A 24327-nucleotide genomic window follows, 5' to 3' on the forward strand; every position below is an offset into this window, starting at 1 on the left:
ATTTATCCCATCTCGCCTTCAGTTGTCTTACCCTTCCTCCCGTCCATGGTACACTGAATCTTGTGGTGAGGCAGTTGCCCTGAAACAACTTGACGTTGCCTCTTGGAAGGCTAATCCAACTGAAGGAAATCTCAGTTCCTTCCACCAAGCTCGGAACAAGTGTGTGTCTACCCTCAGGAGTGCCAGGAAGCACTATCTCTCCTCACTCAAGAATGAACTCTCAAACCTGTCTCCTTCCTCCAAATCCTGGTGGCGTCTGGTCAAATCCGTTTCTGGTGTTTGTTCCCCCTCCATCCCCTCCCTTACCTCAAATGGCCACACAGTTGACATCGCACGTGACAAAGCCGAATGCCTCAACTCTGTGTTTGCCTCAAAATCCTTAGTCCCAAACCCATCTCTCTCTGTTCCCACCTTTCCCAGTCGAACCAAACTGCTCCTGGACTCTGTGACCTTCTCTCCTGACAAGGTGGAGGAGTTTTTGTCAAACCTCGACTCTGATTCTGCAACTGGACCAGATGGCTTCAGCCCACGGGTCCTAAAATACTGCTCTGCCGCTCTATCTCACCCTCTCTCTGTTCTTTTCACCCTATCCTTTACTCAAGGTCATCTGCCAGCATCCTGGAAATCAGCAAACATTACCGCTTTACACAAAAAAGGTGCAAAAACAGATCCTTGCAACTACAGACCAATCAGCCTGCTCCCAATTATCAGCAAAGTCATGGAATCCATCATTGCTTCGGATATGAAATCTTTCCTCTTCTCCAATGGCTTGATCTCTGATCATCAATTTGGTTTCAGACCAGGTCACTCTACTCTGGACATGCTGCTTCTGCTGTCTCAACAATGGATGGAGGTCCTCAATGCCAAACAGGAAATCAGAGCTGTCTCCCTTGACATATCACGTGCCTTCGATACGGTCTGGCACCCAGCTCTGCTCACCAAACTCTCCTCCTATGGTATCCATGGAAATCTCCATGCATGGCTTGCGGACTTCCTCTCTGGTCGTAGTCAACGTGTGGCCCTGAATGGATTTCTCTCATCTCCCCTTCCCGTTCAGGCTGGAGTTCCCCAAGGCAGTGTGCTGGGCCCTGTGCTTTTTCTGGTCTTTATCAATGATCTCTCCGACTCTCTGGAAAATCCTCTGTATCTCTTTGCTGATGACTCCACTCTCTGCCGCTCCATTCCTCTTCCCTCAGATCGGCAGTCTGCAGCCTCCTCACTCTCTGAAGACCTGGACAAAATCACAGACTGGTCAAACATGTGGAACATGTCTTTCAATCCTGACAAATCTCACACTCTTACTATGTCTCTCCGAAAAGATCGACTGGACAACCCTCCCATCTACTTTCTCAACAATCCTCTCCAAGAAGTTCTGTCGCTCAAGCTTTTGGGTCTCACCATCTGCCATGATCTTTCTTGGGAAAACCACATTTCCAAGCTGGCCTCCAAAGCCAGTCGCCGACTGGGCATCCTCCGTCGTGCGAAGTCCTTCCTAGGCACACCTGAGCTCCTCACCACATACAAGGCTTTCATCCGCAGCTCAATGGAATACTGTTCTCCCCTATGGGCTGGTGCTCCTGCTTCACACCTGGCTCGGCTTCACGCTGTTGAATCCAAAGCTTTCAGAATCATTGGAATCTCCCGCGATGAAGCCATCTCTGAGGGCCTTTCACTCACTCACCGCAGGCAGGTAGGTGGTCTTTCTGTCTTCTACCGACTCCTCTCCGGCCTTGCTCCCCCAGCTCTCTCTGTGCTCTGTCCCCCAAATATTCCTACAGGTCGCACAAGATCTGCCAGCCACCCTCTGATGGTTAAACTGCCGAAATCTCGGCTCTCTGCTCACCTTCACTCTTTCATTCCTCTTTTCTCCCGCCTCTGGAACAAACTCCCACACTCACTTCAATCACACTCCTCCCTCCAGGTCTTCAAAACAGCTGTTCACCACCATCTCTTATCTTCCCCCATCCAAAACCTTGATCTTTTCTACCCCCACTAATTCACCCCAGATCCACCTTGTTTGAAATTCCAACTTCTTTCCTGGAAGTCTTGGCAGTGTCCATATGTTTTATACCTCTCCCACCCCCCCCCCCCCCCTTCTCATGCCTCCCCCCCAAAGCCCTCTCCCTCCCACAGTTCTCTCGATGTCTCCATGTCTCTCGGTCCCTGCTCTCAAATGTTGTGTTTGTGTCCTTCCCCCTCTCTCCCCATCTTGTCTACCGCTCCCGATGTTATTTGTTTTGTGTGTCTGTTTGTCTTTCTGTGTGATTAATGTTCGCTCTTTCACGAGCCTCGATCTTGTATACAAAAAAAAAAAAAAAAAAAAAAAAAAAAAGGACATCAATTTTCTTGCGCTCAAATAAACTTTTCACCTGAACCTGGCGGTTTTAGCTTGCACCTCCGCCATTCATATTTAAGGTTCCAAAGGTGATTTTTTCATGGATTATCAAAAGGCGTGAGCGGTTGCTGGGAAATCTCGCTCCCTGCTTTTGTAACAGCCTTTCTAAGCCGATGAAACAGCGACCTTGTTAAATGAAATTCATCCGGCCTCCTAATTATGTCCTTTGCAGCCTGGATGAATGAAATTAAATCAGGAAAATGATCTTTTACAATCACATTTCGGTGTCGGTAGGTGTCATTCAGAAAAGAAATAACAAGTTGAGGGGCTATGGATGACTGATCTGATGAAGATTGAGACAACTCAGTCATCTCAACTTCATCCTCTGAATCTGACAAATCAGAAACAGCTCCACCCGGGTCACATATATCAGTCTGCACAGTCACCATTTTGATTCCAGCCAAGTCCGAAGATTTGCTGGAATGTTCTATGGTAGAGTCATCCTCACTCTGGTACCCGGGACATTCAGCAGGAGCCGAAATCTCGGCTTCACCCTCCTGAAAGGAGATGTTCACTGGCTCAGTTGACGCACCAGTGTCATGATTTAGATCTTGCATTGGTAAAGAGGAGCTTGGGGCTGAGACATTCCCAATCCGCTCGGTCTCAGCAGGTAGTGAAGGTGGCGGCTCACTAATGGGCTCACCATCATCTTTAGTCTCACCATCTACTTTTTCTCCCAGGTTTTCGGTGCTGCCCGATAATGTTTCAGAATTAATTAATTCAGGTTCCTTCTCCCTGGTGTCAACACAGCTTGTGGACACCTGAGAAAGACGTTCCAGGGCGTCTGCACCCACACTCTCTTTATCCAACACTACCTTTTTCAAAGTAATGTTGGAGTTACAAGCGCCAGGTGCTCTTCGTTTTTTTGTCACCACAATGGGATTTTCTTCCATCTCCTCACTGCACGTAGCATCTGCCACAACAGGTGGGTTATCTGGGGTTATTTCATTATTTACCGAATCAGCGGTGTTGTCGTTTTCACTAAGACGAACAGGAGTATTATCCCTACTCCTCGAGTGCGAGGGAGCGGCGGTAGGAACCGTTCGGGTATTTCGGTTTACCTTGTTTCGTACGTTAGAGACCGGGGTGTTATCTCTTTTACAATCAGCGTCACTATGACCTGCTTCACCGCACCGTACACACGATACCTTCGGACAAAACCTTTTCACATCGCCAAAAGCTCCGCAATGAAAACATGTTAATGAGGCCGATGACGCATACATCTGGTACTCATGGTTGTTCACCTTTACCTTGAACGTGATGTTTAACCCCGTGTCATCGCCTCGATCCGGAAGCACCATATACACCTGCCGTCTGAAGCTCATCACGTGTTTAACACGTTCATCCTGAGACCGGAGCGGATTCATTGTGATTTTCGACACAGCTGTTCCGTATCGGGACAAAACGGACATCAGCTGATCGCAGGTTATAAATGGGGGTACGTTAGATATGACGACCCTCATCGACGGAGTGTCCATAGGCGACGCCAAGACAAAGAGACCTGTCTCTGTGGTTAAACCCGCACTAACAACATCGTGAACGAATTTTTCATCGGACACAAATACAACAACTTTTTGATTCATTCTCGACGCTGCTCGTACATTTTCACAACCGATTATTTTCCCCACCGACAAAACAATGTCCTCAGTGTAAGTTCCTTCGGGTGGAACACACACAAATGCATGCTTCCTTGTTAAGTTGTCGAACGCCTCCAACCGAGAGCGTGCATTCGCCGTTATGATTTTCTTTAGTCGATGAAACTGCGATTTTGTTAGGTTTAGTTCCTCAGATTTTTTTATGACTAGTTTTGCAGCCTGAATAAAGGGAGCCAAATCAGGGAAATGATCCCCAATGATGACATTTCGCTGTCTATACGTTTCATTGAGGAATGAGAGAACAATATGGGGAGGGGTTGGGGGTTGATCTGCCATTAATTGTGATAATGCTGTTACCTCCACCTCCTCTTCCGATTCTGATAAATCAGAAAGTGGTCCAATGGGGTCTGGGTCAATACCGTTTTCTTCTCCTGCTATGCAACCTAGCCTTCCCTTGTCTGGGGGGTCCACGCAGTGCTGTGTTTGGGAAACATCAGCACATTGATTACTGATTTCCTCAATTGGCATGAAATCATTATTCCCACATTCCTGTGGATTTATGTTTCCACCCTTATCTGCTATATTGGCAGATTTATTATGGATGTCAGCCTGTTCGGCGACATTCGCTTGGATCAATGATGCACCATTCACGGTATCGTGGCCTGAATTATTTACATCATTAACGTCGTCTGTGTGAGTAATGGAAGCACGTTGTTTTAGCGGCTGAACCCTAATGCTCTTTTCTGGGTTTTCCTCTTTATTTATTTGGTCCACGCTTTGTAGAGAGATTCCAGGTGCACCCTGAAGAGTTTTTCCACCAACAGCCTGCAAATCGAGCACAACCTTTTTACCTGCTCCAGATGAGTCACTATCATCCGGAGCCCTTCGTTTACTCATCCCCACTTTACTATCAGTGTCCATTTCAACATTTTGCTGAGGAGGAATAAATACGTTCACGCTTGGAACACTGGATTCACCCTCATTAGGAATTTTAAGCGGTGGCAATGCATTAACCTCCCCCCCCACTGGGAATCTCAATTAGTGGAGCAACGTTAACCTCCCTCCCACTGGGAGTATTCATTAGTGGAGCAGCGTTAACCTCCCTCCCACTGGGCGTATTCATTAGCAGAGCAACCTCCTCCTTACAAACTATGGCAGTGTGACCTGTCTTGCCACACCTGACACATGAGGCTTTGGGACAAGAACGTTTTAAATGTCCATACGCTCCACACTGAAAGCATGTTAAGGTGGTGGACGATGCGTATAGCTGGAAATTTGCCTCTTCAAAATTAATTTTGAAAGTGATGTTGAGGCCTGTGTCGTCCCCACGGTCTGGAAGGACCATATACACCTGTCTGCGGAAGCTCATTACGTGCTTAACACGTTCATTCCGACACCCAAGAGGGATTGTTGAAATCCTCGATACCATTTTACCGTACCGTGATAGCACGGTCATTAACTTGTCATTTGGGATAAATGGTGGTACGTTAGAAATAACCACTCTCGTCACGGGAGTTAATAGCGGCGACGCCATCATAAAGTGACCGCTTTCCGTGGTTATTCCCGCACTTACCACGTCATGGACGAGTTCCTCGTCTGAAACGAACACCACCACTTTCTGGTTCATACGCGAAGCTGCACGTATATTTTCATCCCCAACAATGCTCCCCACAGCGAGGATGATGTCCTCGACAGGGACTCCATCCGGAGGCACGCACACAAACGCGTGCTTCCTGGTTAAGCCTTCAAAGTCATCGCGATGAGAGCATGCATTCGCCATTCCGGCGAAAATACCCCCCTCCCGCCCCCCCTCCCCCCGCTTGTCCGAGCCGGACAAGAGGGTATCAAACCTAAATAAACGAACTAAAGTAAATAATAAACGTGCATTATAAGCACAGAAATGGCTTACAACGCGCCGTCAACGCCAGTAGGCCGCACCCAAAATGGGCCCGCTCTCAATCCTCTCTCTCTCGAAGGCAAAGGTGTAGAACAGATGAAAACAAATGCCAAGGCACACAGAATGGAAAAGGAGAGGGAGGGGGGGCAGGGGAGGGCAGGAGAGGGGGGAAAACTCACGACGGACTCACCAAAACACAGAGCAGTTGCTCACAGCCGCCATGACGCTACCCCCAACGCACCGACGGCCGATAGGTGGCGACAGAGAGACAGAGAGAGAGAGAGAGAGAGAGAGAGAGATACAGAGAAAGAGATACAGAGACTTTGACTTTTGAAGCTCTTTTATTATAAAGGTAAGAAAACCACACAAGTCATGCAAATAATAAAGTCACTACAATTCCAAACATGTGCAGCCGAACACCAACAATAAAAACACCAAACACTAAAATAAAAAAATTAACAAACCATTATCAAGTTTACAAAACCCACCCTTTACACACCATTTTTCCACACAGGTTTGTAAATCATCTTTCATCTGGCAAAAAGAAAATTCCAAGCGTAACCTTGCCATGACCAGAGCCTTAAACACAATGACCACATCACATAAAATATCAGCATTTGCCAGGAGCTTTGCTTTTCTTGTCTTGTAGATTGCTAATTTTCCAATAGAAATTAAGAAATTAGCAAGAGCAGTCTCAGAGCGTTTTTTGTAACTAAGTGGTATTCCAAAAATAAAAACCCATGTAGAAAAAGAAAAGTTCATACGATTAAAAAAAGTTGATAAAAAAACCAAAGAAGGGAGAGAGTCTTGCACAATATACATAAGCATGGAAAAGGTCTTCAGAAATCATACAAAAAGGGCATTCCACTGAATTATCCTCATTAAAACGATGTAATAAAACATTGCAGGGCAACACCATATGGGCGAGTCTCCAAGCAATATCACCAGTTCTTTTAACAATCAGTGAAACATACATTGGAGACCATTGCGGATGGGAGGGAGACCCAGAAGGCAGTTTCTCTTTCCATCAAGCCCCAAAAGAAACCGGCTGTAACGAGGGAAACCGGATTGAAATACACAAAGGATACAGTCTTTTTTTATCCTTGCTGGAAAGTGGCGATGAGGATAACAAGATAGATGTTGTGGCGCTATCAGCCGGCAGGCTAGAGCTAGCACAGATCTGTGGTGGTGTATGGTGGTCACCAATGTTGGCGGTTAAGCTCAGGCCCAAGTGCCTAAAAACACACAGGATTTCCTGTAGGACCTTGGCGACGCTCCTCAAAGATCTGATACCAGTTCTTACTTGACGATGTCCTGTGGAGAACCAACTGTTCCTGTTACAGTCACGAAGGTCCCTAGTCGTTTTCACGCCAGCACTAAAAAAACGTTGCACAAAAGCACGTGAGTGAGGAATAGCAGGAAAAATGGCATTGTAGAAAAGGGGTTCCCGGGGGATCCTTTTACTGTTGTATGTCCCCATTTGCCGAGTTACTGAAATGGACTGCCAGACGTGCAAGACATCTTGGTAAAAGTCAGGGAGCAGCGAAGCATTGACATGTTGCAGCTCCATGAAAAAGAGTTCACAATTGTAGCCTAGCATGCCGGCTTGTTTTAATATACAGTTTGCAGTAGATTTCCAGGGCAAGGCCTCCAGAAATATAAAACGACGAGCTGTAGAGACTCGGAAGGCCATCACCCGACAAAGGATGTCCACAAGCCCATGACCCCCTTCCGCCAGTGGAAGGTAAATAGTCTCTGGCTTTAGCCAGTGTTTGCCATCCCAAAAGAAGTCAAGTAAGCATTTTTGGATTGACGACACCAAAGTTGCAGGTGGCTGCAAGGCAATCATTTTATGCCATAAGAGAGGGGCCACCAGCTTGTAAATGACCAGGACATGACCTCTCGAAAAGACATGGTCGACAAAATTCCTCTCCATCTGTTTAATTTATTGCTAATTTTGTGGAGCAAACCATCCCAATTCCTTTTGACAAAACCAGGGGTTCCAAGATAAACACCGAGGTATTTCACACCTTCTTTTCCCCATGTCAAATTCATAGGGAGAATTGGAAGGGCAGAAGGTGGCGTACTGCCGACCCAAACTGCTTTGCATTTCGACCAATTAATTTGCGTTGTACATGCTTGAGTAGACCCGTAGGCACTCAAATAGCAGAGCAATGTCATTACTGCTGCGAACAGCAACACATACATCATCAGCATAGGCCGAAATGATAACGGGCTTTTCTGATGGAGTCACTGAAAAGCCCATAAGAGAAGATCGTAAACGAATCAAAAGGGGCTCAATGCAAAGAGAGTACAAGATTCCAGATGAGGGACAACCTTGCCGAATTCCCCTCCCAATCCGCAAAGGTGAACAGAGACCATCATTGATTTTTATCAAGCTAAAAATGTGATTATACAATAAGGATACATAAGAAATAAAAGATGCCCCAAAACCAAATTGCTTTAAAATGTGAAACAAATACTCATGATTAAAAAGTCAAAAGCCTTTTCTTGGTCAATAAAAAAGAGACCGGTATGTTGTTGTTGAAATGCACACACATCCCACAGGTCTCATACCAAAAAAATATTATCGTGCATAGATCTATGCATAACACAGTACAATTGATCCTGATGTATAACTGTGCTTAAAACAGTCTTTACACGGTTAGCAAGCGCTTTGGCAAAAATCTTGTAATCTGTGCAGAGAAGAGAAATTGTGCGCCAGTTCTGTATCAATTGCAGATCGTTTTTCTTAGGGCTAAGGCAAACAACTGCACGCCGACAACTAAGGGGTAACAATCCCTCACGCAGACTGTATAAAAACACTGAGTGCAAAGCAGGACCAAGCATGTCCCAAAAGGTTTTATAAAATTCAGCTGGTAACCCCTCAAAACCAGGAGCCTTATGATCAGCAATGTCATCTAGCGCAGTTTTAAGTTCAGAGTGTAATGTTATCATCCAAGACATGCCGCTGATGCTCATCTATCTGCGGTAAATTGGTCGTAATATTCTGCATTGCAGGCACATCATTAGGCTTAAAGGAAAACACACTCTCAAAATAAGACCGAACAAAATGAACAATCTCCGTATTATCACTAAGAATATGCCCATCACTAGCCCGAAGACTAAGCAATTGTAGGCTTGCGTTGGTCGTCTTCTCAAACTTAAAGAAATCTTTACAACATGTGTCTGAGGACAGTAAACCATTGACTCTCAGTCTGACTAAGGCACCAATACCATTTTCTTGAATTAATTCCTTAAGCAGAGTTTGTTTTTCAAAGAGGAGTTGACACCGTCTTTCATCACTGAGGACCTCAGCACCTTCGTAGAATCGTAGAATTTCTTGTTTCAAGGCATCAATACATAATTGTTTACTTTGAGAGCAATTGGTTTTGTATTGCTGACAGAAAACACGGATCTGCGCTTTAGCATCGTCCCACCACTGACAGATTTAGGAAACGATGTTGGAAATACACAACCTTGTCCCAAAAAACCACAAAGGATGATTTAAAGAAAGGATCGCTCAGAAGGGAGGTGTTAAAAGACCAATACAAGGTGCGGCGTTTGAAACGAGGAAAAGAAAAGCACATTTTTACCAAAGAATGATCAGAGAAACCAGAAGGGACAATAGCCGTATATGTCACAAGATTGATAGCAGAGTTAGGAATGTAAAATTTATCAAGACGAGCAAGTGAAAGATGATTTAGTAAAACCCGACACCAGCTAAATTGCTGCAGGTTTGGGTGTTGTTGCCACCATACATCGTTGAGGTCATGCCGCGAAATTATATTGGAAAGAGGCCTACTTGAAGCTGGATGTGGCTCTGCACTGTTCCTATCTAAAGTTGGGTTTAAAGTACAGTTAAAGTCACCCCCTAAGCACAACAACGTATCAGAAGAGAGGTGTCTCAGGAAATTAAAGGACTGATTAAAAAAGTTCCTCTATCTGTACTATCACTTGGAGCATAGACGTTAACAAACATAAATCGTTGCTGATTGTATTCAAACTCTACAGAGGCTAGATAGCCTGGTACGATTTCTTTAAAGATAGGGGGGGGGGGGGGGAGACAGACAAACGTGTACTGACAAAAAAAGCAATACCGCACTCACAGAATCTGTATTACTAAAAAACCAAGTGCCAATCAGCTGTTGCTGCCAATCAGCCACGCAGTCTGCAGTGGCACGAGTTTCTTGCAATAAAAGTACACCAATCTTTTCCCTCCTGGCTAATTGCACAGTCTGGGACCTACGTAGCTGACTGCACCCACCATTAATGTTTAAACTTGAAACTTGCTATTTTCATAAAAACATAGGCAGCAACACAGCCATTACAGGTTTAATTCTTTCCTTGCTGTGACAAGGTACCTCTTCAGTCTTTTCAGTGATTGATCAGAAATATGAAGGGCCGCAGATTGTTGTGCAACTTCCTGAGCCTCACTAATGAAGGTGTGAGTGTCAACGAAGAAATCGCAAATTTTCACGCGCCTTTTATGGTAAGTTTTTTTGTAGGAAATCTATGATTTCAGCAGGAGGGACAGAGTCTCCAGAGACATGCTCCGATGAGAAGTCGGCCTCACCATCACTCAGTGAGGCAACGGAAGAACCCCCATCAGGGTCACAATCATTGCATTGAGAGTCCATTGCCGAAGCAACGGGCTCATCAACGTGACCATCTGAGACTTCAGCACTATCACCCTGCTGACCATGAGCTTGACAAGGCTCAGCTGCCTCAATGGGCGATTCGATCACAGACGGATCACTAGTTCATACACACTCACCACTCCCCACAGGGGGAGGGGTGGCATAATCAACACAAGCTTCAGCAAGGGACATACATGGAGGCTAAACCTCACATGGAGGTTTACCCTCAGAACACAGGAGAGACTCAGGTGCTGTCTGGCCAACACATAAATTTTCAGCATTTATCACATTACCCTCAGAATATTCTGAAGGCAGAGGAGGCTGAGGGATTACCTCAACTGGAGGCAACTGCTGAGGAGGAGGTTGCGCTCCACCATTACCTTCACTAACCACTTGAGCGAAGGTTGGAGGACCGGCCGAGACCTTATTATCAGGCTTGTTGAGGTCGCTAGAAGGTGGTAGGGTTCTTTTCCTGGTTCTTCGTTTGTCTACAATGGGGTTTGTGTCAGCACCACCCATACTGTTTACATCATCGACAATGATCTCAGTAGAGCCCTGCTGTTCATCACCATTCAGGCTAGTGACTATCTGTGGACTTTTTCGGGCACGAGTCTTTTAAATGACCATATTGACCACACTCAAAACAAACGAGAGACTCTGTGGAAACAAAGACCCGATAAGTGTGACCTTCGACCTTGAAGGGCAATACCGCATTTAAAGAGGTTACACCACACGGTAAAATCATATAAACAAAACGACGAAAGGACATGACGTGTTTTAAACGGTTATTTTTTCCCTCGTACAGGAACCAAAGTAACTGAAGAGACGACAGAACCAAGTTTGTTTCGTTCAGTAACCAGGTCTTTGTTCTTAAGGAAAGGAGGAGCGTTAGAGAGAGAAACCCGAACTGCCGGCGTGTCGAGTGGACAAACCTGAACAAACACGTCGGGAGCAAAGAAAAGCCTGTGCTCGACTATTTGAGCAACCATGGGTACTGTGGAAACAAAGATTACCACACGTTTATTCATGCGAGAAGCCGCTTTTACATTATCCAAACCGATTATCTCTCCGACGGCAAGGATAATGGCCTCGACGTCGATTCCCAACGGAGGTGAACAAACTAACCCGTGCTTCCAGGTTAGCGCTTCAAGAGACGTGTAACGAGAGCTATCCGCCATCGTTTCCACGTTTAAACAAAGGATAAATGTATAAAGGGTTAATGAAGCCAAAAAGCTCCAGTAAACAAACGAAAAATAAAAATATTTATGAAAAAAGAAACGGAAAAAAGTATTATGATTTGTAACACGAAGCGAAAAAAAACCAAAGAGGGAACCGCCCTAAGGGGGAATCTTTACCGGTCTCACCACGTGTGCTCTCACTTTCTCACTCTCAAGAGGGGAAGGGATGATAACGTGGAAGGGTGATACACAAAAGACGGCACAAAGGTGAGAAGAGGTAAGGGGAGGGTAAAGATACAAACCACGAGCACGGAGCTACAATGCCAAAACACGAGCAGACGCCATGACACTGCACCCAACACACCAACAGCCAACAGGTGGCAACAGAGAGAGATACAGAGAGAGAGACTGTTTCTTCCTTTTATTACAGAGGTGAAAGGGATCAGTTATGTACAGTCACAAAGAGAGAAACACAATAATTAAGATGGTCTCAAGGAGAAATTATTATCACATCATCATCATCAAGTTTGCATATGACATCATTAAAAGCCCACTTTTCTTTAAAACATGTTAAATTCTTGTTCATTTTTAAAAAACGGTACTCTAGTTTTAATCTTGCACTTTAATCTTGCAATCTTGCCTTAAAGGTGAGCAGTACATCATATGAAGAGTCAGAAGCGTTTCCCATTTTTTTCTTCCTGGACTTGTAAATTGCAAACTTGGCCTAACCAATTAAAAAGTTCATTAAAACCACATTCCTAAGGGAAGACGGTCCTAAAATACCATAAATAAAAACATTGTGATTGAAGAGAGAACCGAGCTTCACAAAGCGTTCCTGGAAGAAGGTAAAAAGAGGTTGCAATCGTTCACATTCAAGGTATATATGCGGTAAGGTTTCAACGGATGCACAGAAAGGGCACAGATTTGAATTAGCAGTAGAAAACCGGTTCAGTAAGACATTATAAGGTAAAATCCAGTGTACAAGCTTCCATTGAATATCTCCAACATACTTTGGAGTAGGCAAGAGATAAAAACTTCGCCAATTTGGGACAATTGGGGGGTATTGGGGGTAAAAGGTCCTGCCATCGAAGCCTCGGGTGCTCAGAAAATGTTTTTGCATATAAAAGTTTAACGTATGCATTGTACAAAGTTTTCTTTGGAAAGGAGGGAAGGGATAATGCAGTATCATCAGGGCTGTTCAGGCCAGGGGATAGATTAAGTGGCAGGCTGAAGACCAGGAGTTTGGGGAAGTCACCTGTTGTTTCCTCGGGGGAAGGTCCAAGTTCCTCGTAGGTATTACGATACGTTGTGGATATCCCTTGAAGGAACCGAGAGATGATCCTGACAGATTTTATTCCCGTTTTTTGTGCCACAGCAGCAGCACTCAACCAGCGGCTCCCAGACTCTGTCATGAGGTCTTTTACTCGTAGCAGCTTGGCATCAACAAAACGTTGAACAAGTCCCCTATTATTTAAGCTGTTTTCCAGGAAGGGGTTGTAGCATAGGGGCTCATTCAACAACATTTCCATGTTGTATGTTGCCATTTCACGGGAAAAGGACAGGGCTTGCCAGGCATTCATCACCCCTTGGTAAAAGGTGGGCAGCAAGGATGAATCGATTTGATGAGGGTTCATCAAGAAAAGTTATCAGCAGTAGCCCCGCTTGCATGTAAGCTGCAATATGCAGCTAGCCAGAGGCCTCCAGAGTAGGGCTTCATCTCCATATATAAGTTGGCGCACGATATGAAGCCGGAAGACCATAATCCGGCTGCGGATATCAATGAGACCTTGGCCACCTTCAGTGAGTGGTAAGTATGCCACGGGGGGTTGGAGCCAGTGTTTCCCGCTCCAGAAAAAATCGACAATGCTCTTTTGGAGTGTAATAAGAAGGCTCCCGGGCGGTTGTAGGCATATCATCTTATGCCATAGCATAGAGGCAACAAGATTGTTAATGACGAGAGTGAAAGTTGAGAAAGAAGTCCTTTCCAACGGGCCAGTTTTGCCATTACCTTGTCCGGTAATCCGACCCAGTTCTGCTGCTCAAAGGTGTTGTCTCCTAGGAAAATACTGAGGTATTCGATGCCATTTTTCTGCCAGTTCACTCCTCCTGGCAGGACAATTGGCGGGCAATCTCCAGGTCCTATCCAAAGGGCTTCACTCTTCTTCCAGTTCACCTGGCCTGAACAAGCCTGACAATATGTCTTTAATGCCTGGGCCACCGCAGTGACATTAGCACTATTTTTTATATAAATACAAACATCATCTGCATAAGCAGAGACTTTTAGCGGTGTGGTAAGAATTGATCCAGTGAAGCCAGAAATGTGCGTACGTAATTGGAGCAGAAGAGGTTCGATGGCAAGAGAGTATAAAAGTCCAGATAGCGGGCAACCTTGCCGTACTCCCCGTTGCACAGCAATGGGGCTACACAGTACTTGATTAATTTTAAGAACACTGGATATATTACAATACAAAAGTTTAACGTACGAGATAAAAATAGGTCCAAAACCAAAATTCTCCAAAACTCTAAAAAGGTACATGTGGTCAATACAATCAAAGGCTTTTCCTTGGTCAATGAGAAACAGACCAACATTCTTGTTAAAATTGTTACAAAACCGAATGGTATCACGGATAAGAAAAACATTATTAAAAATAGTACGTCCAGGAATACAAAAGGATTGATGCTCTCCTATTAGTACATTCATAAAAGGTTGCATTCGATTAGACAAGGCTTTGGTTAAAATTTTATAATCCGTACATAAAACAGAAATAGGACGCCAGTTCTCTATAAGTTGAGTGTCCGCTTTCTTAGGAATTAAAGTGGTGACTGCTCTCCGGCAACTCCACGGCAGTTGTCCGTCCTCTAAACATTCATTCAATACCTGCAGTAGGTGAGGTCCAATGGCATCCCAAAAAACCTGGAAAAATTCGCTCGTCAGCCCATCCAATCCAGGGGCTTTATCGGGTTCCAAGGCCTTCAAGGCAGCGGTGAGCTCAGGTAAACTAAGAGGATCCTCCAACTGCTGCTTCTGATCCTCCGCCAATGTTGGAAGGTTAGAAACAAGTTCAGATATTGCCTCCTGGTTAATGTCATGCCGCATAAACCGTTGTTTAAAATGCTTCCGGGCACATTCCCTGATTCTGCCATCTTCATAAAGGAGTTCCCCATCATGCAGCAAGCGTGTAATCATTGACGAAGAGGCCCCCCTTTTAAGGCTGAAGAAGAATTTGGTTGGAGCATCAAGGTCGTGTATGTACCTCATCTTCAGGCGCAATAAAGCATTTTGTGCTCGCCTTTCAGATATGGAATTCAGCAAGGCCGTTTTTCCATGAATTTGCTGCCTCATTTCCTGGTAGCTCACACTTGCAGTTCCCTGGAGCTGTTCCTGTAATTCCAGGATTTCATCTTCAAGTAAGGTTGTGGTTTTTTTTTTCCTCTTGGACACCATACGCACGATATTGTTGGCAGAACAGTCTGATGTGCGTTTTGGCATTATCCCACCATTGTCTGAGGTTTGAGAAATTCCCTTGGGAGGCAACCAGGATATTCCAAATTTCCAGAAAAAGGTCCTTAAAGGTACTATCATCAAGTAAGTTGTTATTAAATTTCCAAAAAGCACTCTTGTGTTTCGGGCAGGGGGCAGAAATTGAGAAATGTTGCGCTGTGGTCCGAGAATCCTGATGGGCAAATTTGGGATGAGAGAACAAGGCGTTCAAGTGGAGGATTAACATAAAACTTGTCCAAGCGAGCGAGTGCAATATTATTCTGAATGCATCGACACCATGTGTATTGCCTGATTGATGGGTGCTGTAGCCGCCATATATCTGTGAAATTCATTTGTTTTAAAAATTTGGTGAGGGGGATTGTGGAGGCAGGATGGGGCTCTGCACTGTCCTGTCTAGTTGGGGTTGGAGGGTGCAATTAAAATCTCCACCAATACAAACATGATTGTCTTGGTCTTTTAGGGCATTTTGGCTGTTGAGGGACGTCAGGTGTGTCCCAAGATTATTTTTAAAAACTCTCCGAGCTACAGGCGTACTTGGGGCATAGATATTTAAAATAGTATAAAATTTTCCGCAGTAGTGGAATTCCAGGGATGCTAGAGATCCCTTGTGTATTTCGTTAAATTTAAGCAACTAGGGCATTGGCCGTACGTGGGTGCCAGTTCCTTGCCAAAAAAAAAAAAAAACGCTACCCGTACGCTCTACCCCGCCCGTACGCCCGTAAACAAAAAAAACAACGCTCTTCGCTTCCGCCCTTCGCTCTGACTGAATTGGGAGAAATAATGCGCATAAGAAATCGAATTACGTACCGTAATGGCGGTCAGCTCGTAACGCGCTCAGCTCCGCTCGTCTCACATCGGCCACGCCTACGCAACAAAGCGTTCTGTGATTGGCTGCCGGAAGTGAAGTCTTCACTGTCCGGAAGTTCGCAAATCGCAGTTACGATGAATCGTTTTAATTTAATCGCAGTTTGAATTCGTTTTAAAACATAGTTTAACGGCAACATAGTTTTCCAACGTGAAATAAATGAATACGCTGTCAAATGTGCCGTCCGAGGCAGAGTCTGATCGCCACGTTCGGCACACGTGATAGCTCGCTGCTCTCTGATTGGTTGAAGCGTTTTTTGGACATAGCTCGGTAAGTACTTCTCCGATTAATTACAAACCTTGAAAAGGCACATCCTCGGGTCCCCAGCAATATACCTGGCAAGTTTAAAGTATATCGGACCCGTGGTTGTCGAGAAACAGCGGTCACAGACACACAGACACACAGACACACAGACACACAGACACACAGAGATTGCTGGAATTATAGATAGATGAAGGCGAAAAGGAAGGGCTAAGAATTATTGCGATACCGCCTTTACGGGAGTCACCGTTACTAAAAAAGGAAAGGCCAGGGAAGAGCCTACACCACTCTGCGACACAGCAGTCGTTGGCATGGGTCTCTTGTAAGAGGGCAATGTCAACTTTCTTCTGTAATAAAAAATCCCTTACTTGAACTTTACGGACAGAGCTACATCCTCCGTTAATATTCAAGCTACAAATGGAAAAACTCATTACAAATACAAGGAGGAGTGACAACCACTCAATTTTTTGATAGTTCATTCTTAGCTTTTTGTATACATTTCTTTATCCGGTGACGTTGGGAGGAATTGAAATTAAAAACATGGGGCCGTTTTACCATCAATCTAGCGGAATGTATAAAATCAGGTAGCTCCGGGAAAAAGGTTCCTATAACAACATTCCTTTTTCGGAATGTGCCCTTAAGAACCTTTTTATCTCAGAGGGGAGGGATTGGAGGGGTTCCTTCTTCATTAAGGCTACCACATTCACTAACAGAGTCATCTATATCAGATGGCTCAGATGATGTGTCACACTGGTTTTCATCATTTACCTCCTCACCGTCATCACATCCCTCCACATTATTGGATGGGGCATCGTCCATAGAGGGAGGGGATGGGGAGGCAGAGAATGAGCCATCTTCAGGGGTGGGGGGGGGGAGGGGGGGGGGAGTACTAATTTTTGCGGTTCAACCATATCAGTTTCTAGGTCAGTAGACAAGGGCGAGAATTCATCCACATTTATGACCTCAAACACAGAGACACGATTTTCTGTGACCGAGGGACAAGTCTGAGGCAGGGGGGGGGGGGGGCTGTCGGTTTTCAGTTGTGGGTTTTTTTAGAGATGACCGTTTTCATCTGTTGTTTGCAATGTCTTTTTTTGGGGCAGACTAATTGAAACTCGTCCTGGTTAGTGGGAAGAGATTGCAGGGGTTTGGGGGTGGGGGGGGGAGGGAGGACGTAATCATCGGGGGAGGATTTCCATCAGCTACCACGGCGAGAGAGATAGGATCAGTTGTAGCAGGAAACAAGCTGTGATTTAATGATGTCGCCTGGGGGGGGGGGGAGGTCTTTTGTTGACGTTCCTGCAGTAGAGGGGGGGGCCCGTTTCAGGGGAGGGGAAGGGGGTACGGCGGGGATGCTTGGATCGGTGGTAGGAAGGGCTTGGGTCGGTGGTGGGGAGGGCTTGGGTCGGTGGTGGGAGGGCTTGGGTCGGTGGTGGTAAGGCTTGGGTCGGTGGTGGGAAGGCTTTGTTCGGTGGTGGGAAAGTGGGGGGCTTGCTTATTCTCAGCTCGGAGGGGAGGTTGTATTTGTGGAGAATTCTCTTTTCAGGGGCAGTCATGCTTAACATGCCCAAATTGTCCGCAACCAAAACATTTTAAAACGTTGGTGGACACATGAACTGTATACAAAGAGAGAGATACAGAGAGAGAGATACAGAGAGAGATACAGAGAGAGAGATAGAGAGATAGAGAGATACAGAGATACAGAGAGAGAGAGAGAGAGAGGAGAGACTTTTGTATCCTTTTATTATAAAAGTATAAAACCATTCCACAAAGCAGTGTTAAACCAAGCAACGAGTTCAAAGAAACATTGTATAAGGATCATGAACACACCAAAAAAGGACAAAGGATATTCAAAAGAAACCAGCAAGTATAAAAATTTTACAAACCAAAGGTGAGGACACAAACAGAAACCACAAACAATTTTAAAGGAAATGCTCACGCAAGAGCTATGAACACATCAAGAGCAAATTAAGCGTTTAATTAAATTAAGCGAAAAATTGAGAAAGGGTGAGAGAGAGGGGGAGAGAGAGAAGGGGAGAGAGAGAGGGGGAGAGAGGGAGGGAGAGAGAGAGACTTTTTTTTTTTTTATTGGTGATCCCAATGCGATCCAAATGGACAGACCAGGAGATAAACCTCGCACAACCAGTAGCCGGGAGCAACAGAGCATCCGTGTCCTTCCCAACCGTGTTCCTTTCTGAACGCACCATGTAACACGTCACCATGTTCACTGCTGGAGGAATGTTTGTGAACGCATCACATCATAACACTTTTCCTATATGTTTTCCTTGATGAACTTGGGGACTCGTGAGCCACTCCAGAGGTGTTGGTAAAAGGCCGATCGTAATGGGCAGGTGCTCCATCTTGCAGGTGCTCCATCTTGCAGGTTCTCCATCTGTATGACGCTTTGGAGTTGCAAGCTTTCTGGGGCTACAGCGGTGATCCGTTCACTCATTTACCCCCGGGTCGACAAAGGACATCCTTGGCGAATGCCTCTACTAGCCGGGAAGGTGGACATAAAATATTGTTAACCTTGAGTAGACTAAAAATATTATTATACAGTAACTGTACGTGAGAGATAAAATTTTCTGGAAACCCAAACCCACGTGAAACCGAAAAAAGATAAAAGTGATCAATGGTATCAAAGGCCTTTTCTTGTTCTAAAAAAACCAGACCAACATTTCTTTAAGATCACAGATATCAATTAAATCACGCACGATAAAAATACTGTCATGTATTGTCCTTTTCGGAACACAGTAGCATTGATCGGGGTGTATGATGTCGCCAATCACGGGCCTGAGCCGGTTGGTAAGAGCCTTGGAGAAAACTTTGTAATCCGTACAAAGCAGTGAGATGGGACGCCAATTTTGCGGTTGCTGGAGGTCTCCTTTCTTTGGGACCAGGGCGAGTACCGCCCTACGACAGCTTAGCGGCAGTAAGCCTAATCGTAGGCTGTCAACCAAAACTTCGAGTAACTCTGGTCCCAGGAGGTCCCAGAAAGCTTTGTAAAATTCTGCAGGTATCCCATCCAAGCCAGAGGCCTTACCTGAAGGTAAGGTTTGTAAAGCAGCATGGAGTTCTTCCATGGTTACCTCCTTGTTCAGTTGCAGGCACGCAGACTCCGACAAGGTGGGTAAGGAGGAAGTCAAGGATCCTGTGATCTCGTTATCGATTCCCTTAGCGCGATACAGGTCAGAGAAGTAGTTCTTGAGGGAATACCTGATGTCTTTTTGATCGTGCGTTATTCTTCCTTCCTTCGTCCTTACTGAAGTTATCTGCTGACCTCTCTTAGTTCGAACTTCCAGTGCAAAAAAGAACTTGGAGGAGGTATCCAAATGACACAGGTTCTCCATCCGGAGACGAATCAGCGCTCCTCTAGCTTGCTTTGCACATAGATCAGCAAGAAGAGCTTTTTTCTTCGCCAGCAGAAAGTTTGTTCTCTCAGTACTAGAGGCCGAGAGGTTGGATTGCAAGGATAATATTTCCTTGGCAATCAAGGATTGAAGGGCAGAGTTGTGTTGAGTACGATAAGCGCCATATTGTTGGCAAAACAATCTCATCTGTACTTTGGCATTGTCCCACCACTGCCCAAGGCGGGGGAGGATGGTTTACGTTGGAGCAAGGCCCTCCAGAATACATGAAATGCATCAACAAACATTTTTTCTTCCAAAAGGCTCACATTAAAGGTCCAGTAGGCAGCACCACGATTCAGAACTGGTAGGCGAGCACAAAGCGTGACCATGTGATGATCTGAGAAGCCACTCGGGACAATGTCCGCGCCACTCACGATATTCAAAAAAATACTGTTGATATAGAACCGGTCCAATCTTGCAAGCGAGAGACGACTCTTTGAGCACCGACACCACGTGTATTGGCGGACAGAAAGATTGCGGATTCTCCACACGTCAACAAGGGAGAACTTGGACAAGGATCTTAACAGAGGCACTGCACTTGCTGGGTGAGGCTCCTCTCCATTACGATCAAGGGCAGGGTCCACGGTACAGTTAAAATCTCCACCCAAACAGACAAGTCCATTAAAGTCAATGTGCATGAGAGATGTTTCCAACTTCGTATAAAAGGCAAGTCTTTCTGTGCTATCACTAGGTGAGTAAATGTTCAGTACGGTGTGTTTAAAACCATTGTGTGTAAAAGTGACTGAAATTAAATACCCTTTGATTATGTCATTAAAAACTATACAAGAGCTACAGAAGGAAGGCTGTAAATAAACAGCTACCTAAACAGAACAGAATAAACAGAACACCCTCGGGTGTTCCAGACTACTAAAAAACCATTTTCCTTTCATTATCCTTTGCCACTCCCCTATACAAGAGGAACTACATCTTGTCTCTTGTAGAAGTAGAATATCGATGCAATTTTCCTTAACAAACTGTTTAACTTCAATTTTACGTAGGGAAGAACGTCCCCCATTAATATTCAAACTGGCGAAGGAGAAAGCCATGATATAAGGGTGTATATAAACGTGTCAAACGTGTCAAACAGCTTGGCTGGGCTACATCTGCAGCTCCTTCTTCGCTTTCAGGATACATTTCCAGAGACGATAGACCTGTGATTTGGTCACGCCAGGCTGTCCGGGCTTTAACAAGCAATCGCTTCGCAGAGACCACAAAGCCGATTCGGTCAGGGAAAAAATCTTTAATTTTTACCCGTTTCTTCCGAAAAGTGTCATGGAGAAATTTTATGATCTCGGAGGGTGGAACACTGGTCTCACCCTCCAAATCTTGGAGAAAACCCGGGTCATTCCAGGCTTCGACACTCCCGGCAGAGGCGAGCGACGAGGTCCCGTCCGAATCACATTCCGAGTGTCGGTCCATGTCCATGACATCAATTTCATGCTCCTGAGATGGAGCTGGTGGTTTCACGAGGGAAACGTCACATTCCGCACCCAAAGCAGAAGGAAGAGGAGTATGTGGGGGAGGAGGAGGAGGAGGGGGGGGCGGGAGGAGAAAGAAGGGGGATGGGAGGAGGAAGAGGAGTGGGAGGAGGAAGAGGAGTGGGAGGAGGAAGGAGAGTGGGAGGAGGAAGGAGAGTGGGAGGAGGAAGAGGAGTGGGAGGAGGAAGGAGAGTGGGAGGAGGAAGAGGAGTGGGAGGAGGAAGGAGAGTGGGAGGAGGAAGGGGGTGGGAAGAGGAGGAGGAGTGGGAGGAGGAAGAGGAGAGGAAGAGATGTAGGCCTACTAGTACTATCAGGAGGAGTTTCACATTCTGCTGGGGGCAAACCCAGCAGGTCATCAGCTGATGCCTTACATTCTGATTCACCTGGGCTCGAGGTTGTCTGCAACTCAGGGACGTCACACACCTCACCTCCAGCAGGAAGAGGGACAAGAGTGGACTCGACGTTCACATACACGGTGCCTGTGACCATGGGAGTGGTCACATGCGCTTCCTGTTGCACCACACCAACTTCCCGCTCGAGTTCACCAACTCCACAAGCAGAAGCATTATCATCCTCCAGAGCAAGAACGTCTAACCGATTTTCGGTTTTAAAAACATCAGATATTGCTGCTTCCAAACGGGACTCGTCATGTTCGTCAGCCGGTGCCATCTTTTTTGGACAGCTCGCCGCCACATCCTGACTGTTATCAGTTAAATGTTTTAATTTATGTTTCCTTTTATAGGGAACAACGGTAAAACCCTCACCATCTGCCTGTGGTTGAGCCACCCCCGCCACCGACGGCTCAGGTAAATTACTCGTGTGTGAGGCATCACGAGGGTCCCCGACTCTAGATGGACCACTTTTAGTGTTAATGGTCTTCACCGGTATCGATGCATCACCGGCGGTATTCTTGGGGCAAACGTTTTTTAAATGCCCCGATTCACCATAATTAAAGCAAGTTATAGTTTCCGTCGCAATACAGATTTGATAATTGCGGTTTTTATATTTCAACGTCATAACTGCATTGAGTGATTGAGCGTTATCTTTTAAAATGATATAATAATGACGTCGGAACGACATAACATGCCGAACCGAGGCGTCAGAGTCAGAGCGAAGACGAAGCGGCACCATCGAGACCCGCGACACAACTGTGCCAAAAACACTTAGTGCAGAGACGATCTCTTCACAAGTGAAAAAAGGAGGAATATTGGACAGAGTTAACCGAACGGCCATTGTGTCCAAAGGATTGACGTTAACAGAAATGTCCGGCGGGACGGTTAAACCGATTTCAACCGCCTGGGCCACGTGTCGCACGTCCGACAGGAAAACCACGATGCGATGATTCATTTTTGAAGCTGCAAGAACATTCTCGATTCCAACGAGGTCTCCTAAACCAATCACCACATTCTCAACGCTAACTCCATCAGGTGGAGTAATTATCACTCCCTCCTTACGAGTGAGCGACTCGTACACACTATTGGACAAACGTCCGTTTGCCATAGCTGAAAATAAAATAAGGGAAGTTTAAGTTTAAACAAAAAGAAACCTGTCACAAGCAACCAGCAAGTGGAGGTAAAGGAAAAAGCTAAGGAAAAACAATATATTGTTGCAGACGCGGTTTTAGATGTTATTTTACCGAGCGGTTTGGTATTACCGCGTCCGAACAGTTACTCCCCGCTTAGAACCCGATTTCACCCAAACGTTGGCCGGATCACACCGCAGCTAGTCAATAGGGAAAAGACAAAGGCGACACGGATGTGAAGAAGAAGAAGGAATAAAACGAGAAGACGTACAGACGAGTAATGGGATTTATTATTTACACAAGCAAAAAGGAGCAATCAAGGTTTATTTACAACACATAAGACGCAGGTGACACAGTGCAAATATTAACTTATACCAGCTTAATTAACCCAGGACAGAACAAACAGAACAAACTCACGTACACAAGAAGGATGGAAAGGCAGGAGGTGGATGGCTGGAGGGAGAGGGAGGTCCAAAGGGGTCCTGCAGCTCAACCGGCGCGTTTAGCAGCTGCCGTTCCTTTACGGTCCTGCTCCAAACCGCCGTCCAGGCCCCAAGTGGCTGTGGGGTGTTGTTGCTGCTGTGGCCTCTGCTGCTTTCCCAGGACTTGTCTGACGCGTCTGGTCCAAACCCTCAACTCTTTCTTGGTTCACTCACTCCTCACCACCGACTCCTCACCGCAACCAACGCAACCACTGACCGCCACCACCGACTCCTCACCGCAACCAACTGACCACCGACTCCACTGACTGACTCTTCACGACTCTCTCTTTACGACCAAGACCAACTCACGTGCGCACCTTTTATAGCGCCTCCGGCGATTAAGCCGCCGGCCTTTTTGGACACGCCCATCGGGGTGCTCACCTCGGCCCTGGTTGGTCGCGCGACCCTCTGGCTCCGCCCTTGATGACGACGGGCGGGCACGCCTTTCTTCTCCGACGAGAGCACAGGTTCAATGGTGGTTTTGGAGGGGAGGTAATATGGGCAATCGAGGCTCGGCAATGACGGAAGGGGATGTAAAAGGAAATGGAGATTTTGGGGATGGGAAGGAAAGGGGATCTATTCTCTTTCACTGGTGCAATGGAGTACTTCAATTAATGGGAGACACAGCCTTACTCTAAAACACAGAATAAGAGATAACTATCAACAGGGGTATTCTATTATTTGGCTGATGTGTATGCTTGTGGACTAATTATGGGATGCCCTTTCACCTTTACACAGCTCCGGAGGTAGGGGGGCGCAGAATAAACAATAATAATAATAGTACAGCACACAATCAAAAAATATACAGTCCTCATCTCCGCAACACTGCACCCTCCTCCTCTTAGGCACGACCCGGGCCTACAACTTTTATTTTTAGTGTGACACGTAGGTGTAGTTCCCTCTACTTTTAACCTGACCCTGAGTGCGACAGTTTTTAAAACATAAATAAATGTGTCCCGCTGCTCCATTGCACCCTGCCTAACCGACTTATGCCCACAGTTAACCGAATTGCGGAATGGTCTTCAAACTATACACTGACGGTGGGAAGCATTATTTACAATGACGCTATGTTTATTTACAAAACTAACCCAGGACCTGTGAT

The sequence above is a fragment of the Myxine glutinosa genome, chromosome 8, assembly GCF_964187855.1.
Source record: "Myxine glutinosa chromosome 8, kmMyxGlut1.1, whole genome shotgun sequence".
Lineage (NCBI taxonomy): Eukaryota > Metazoa > Chordata > Myxini > Myxiniformes > Myxinidae > Myxine > Myxine glutinosa.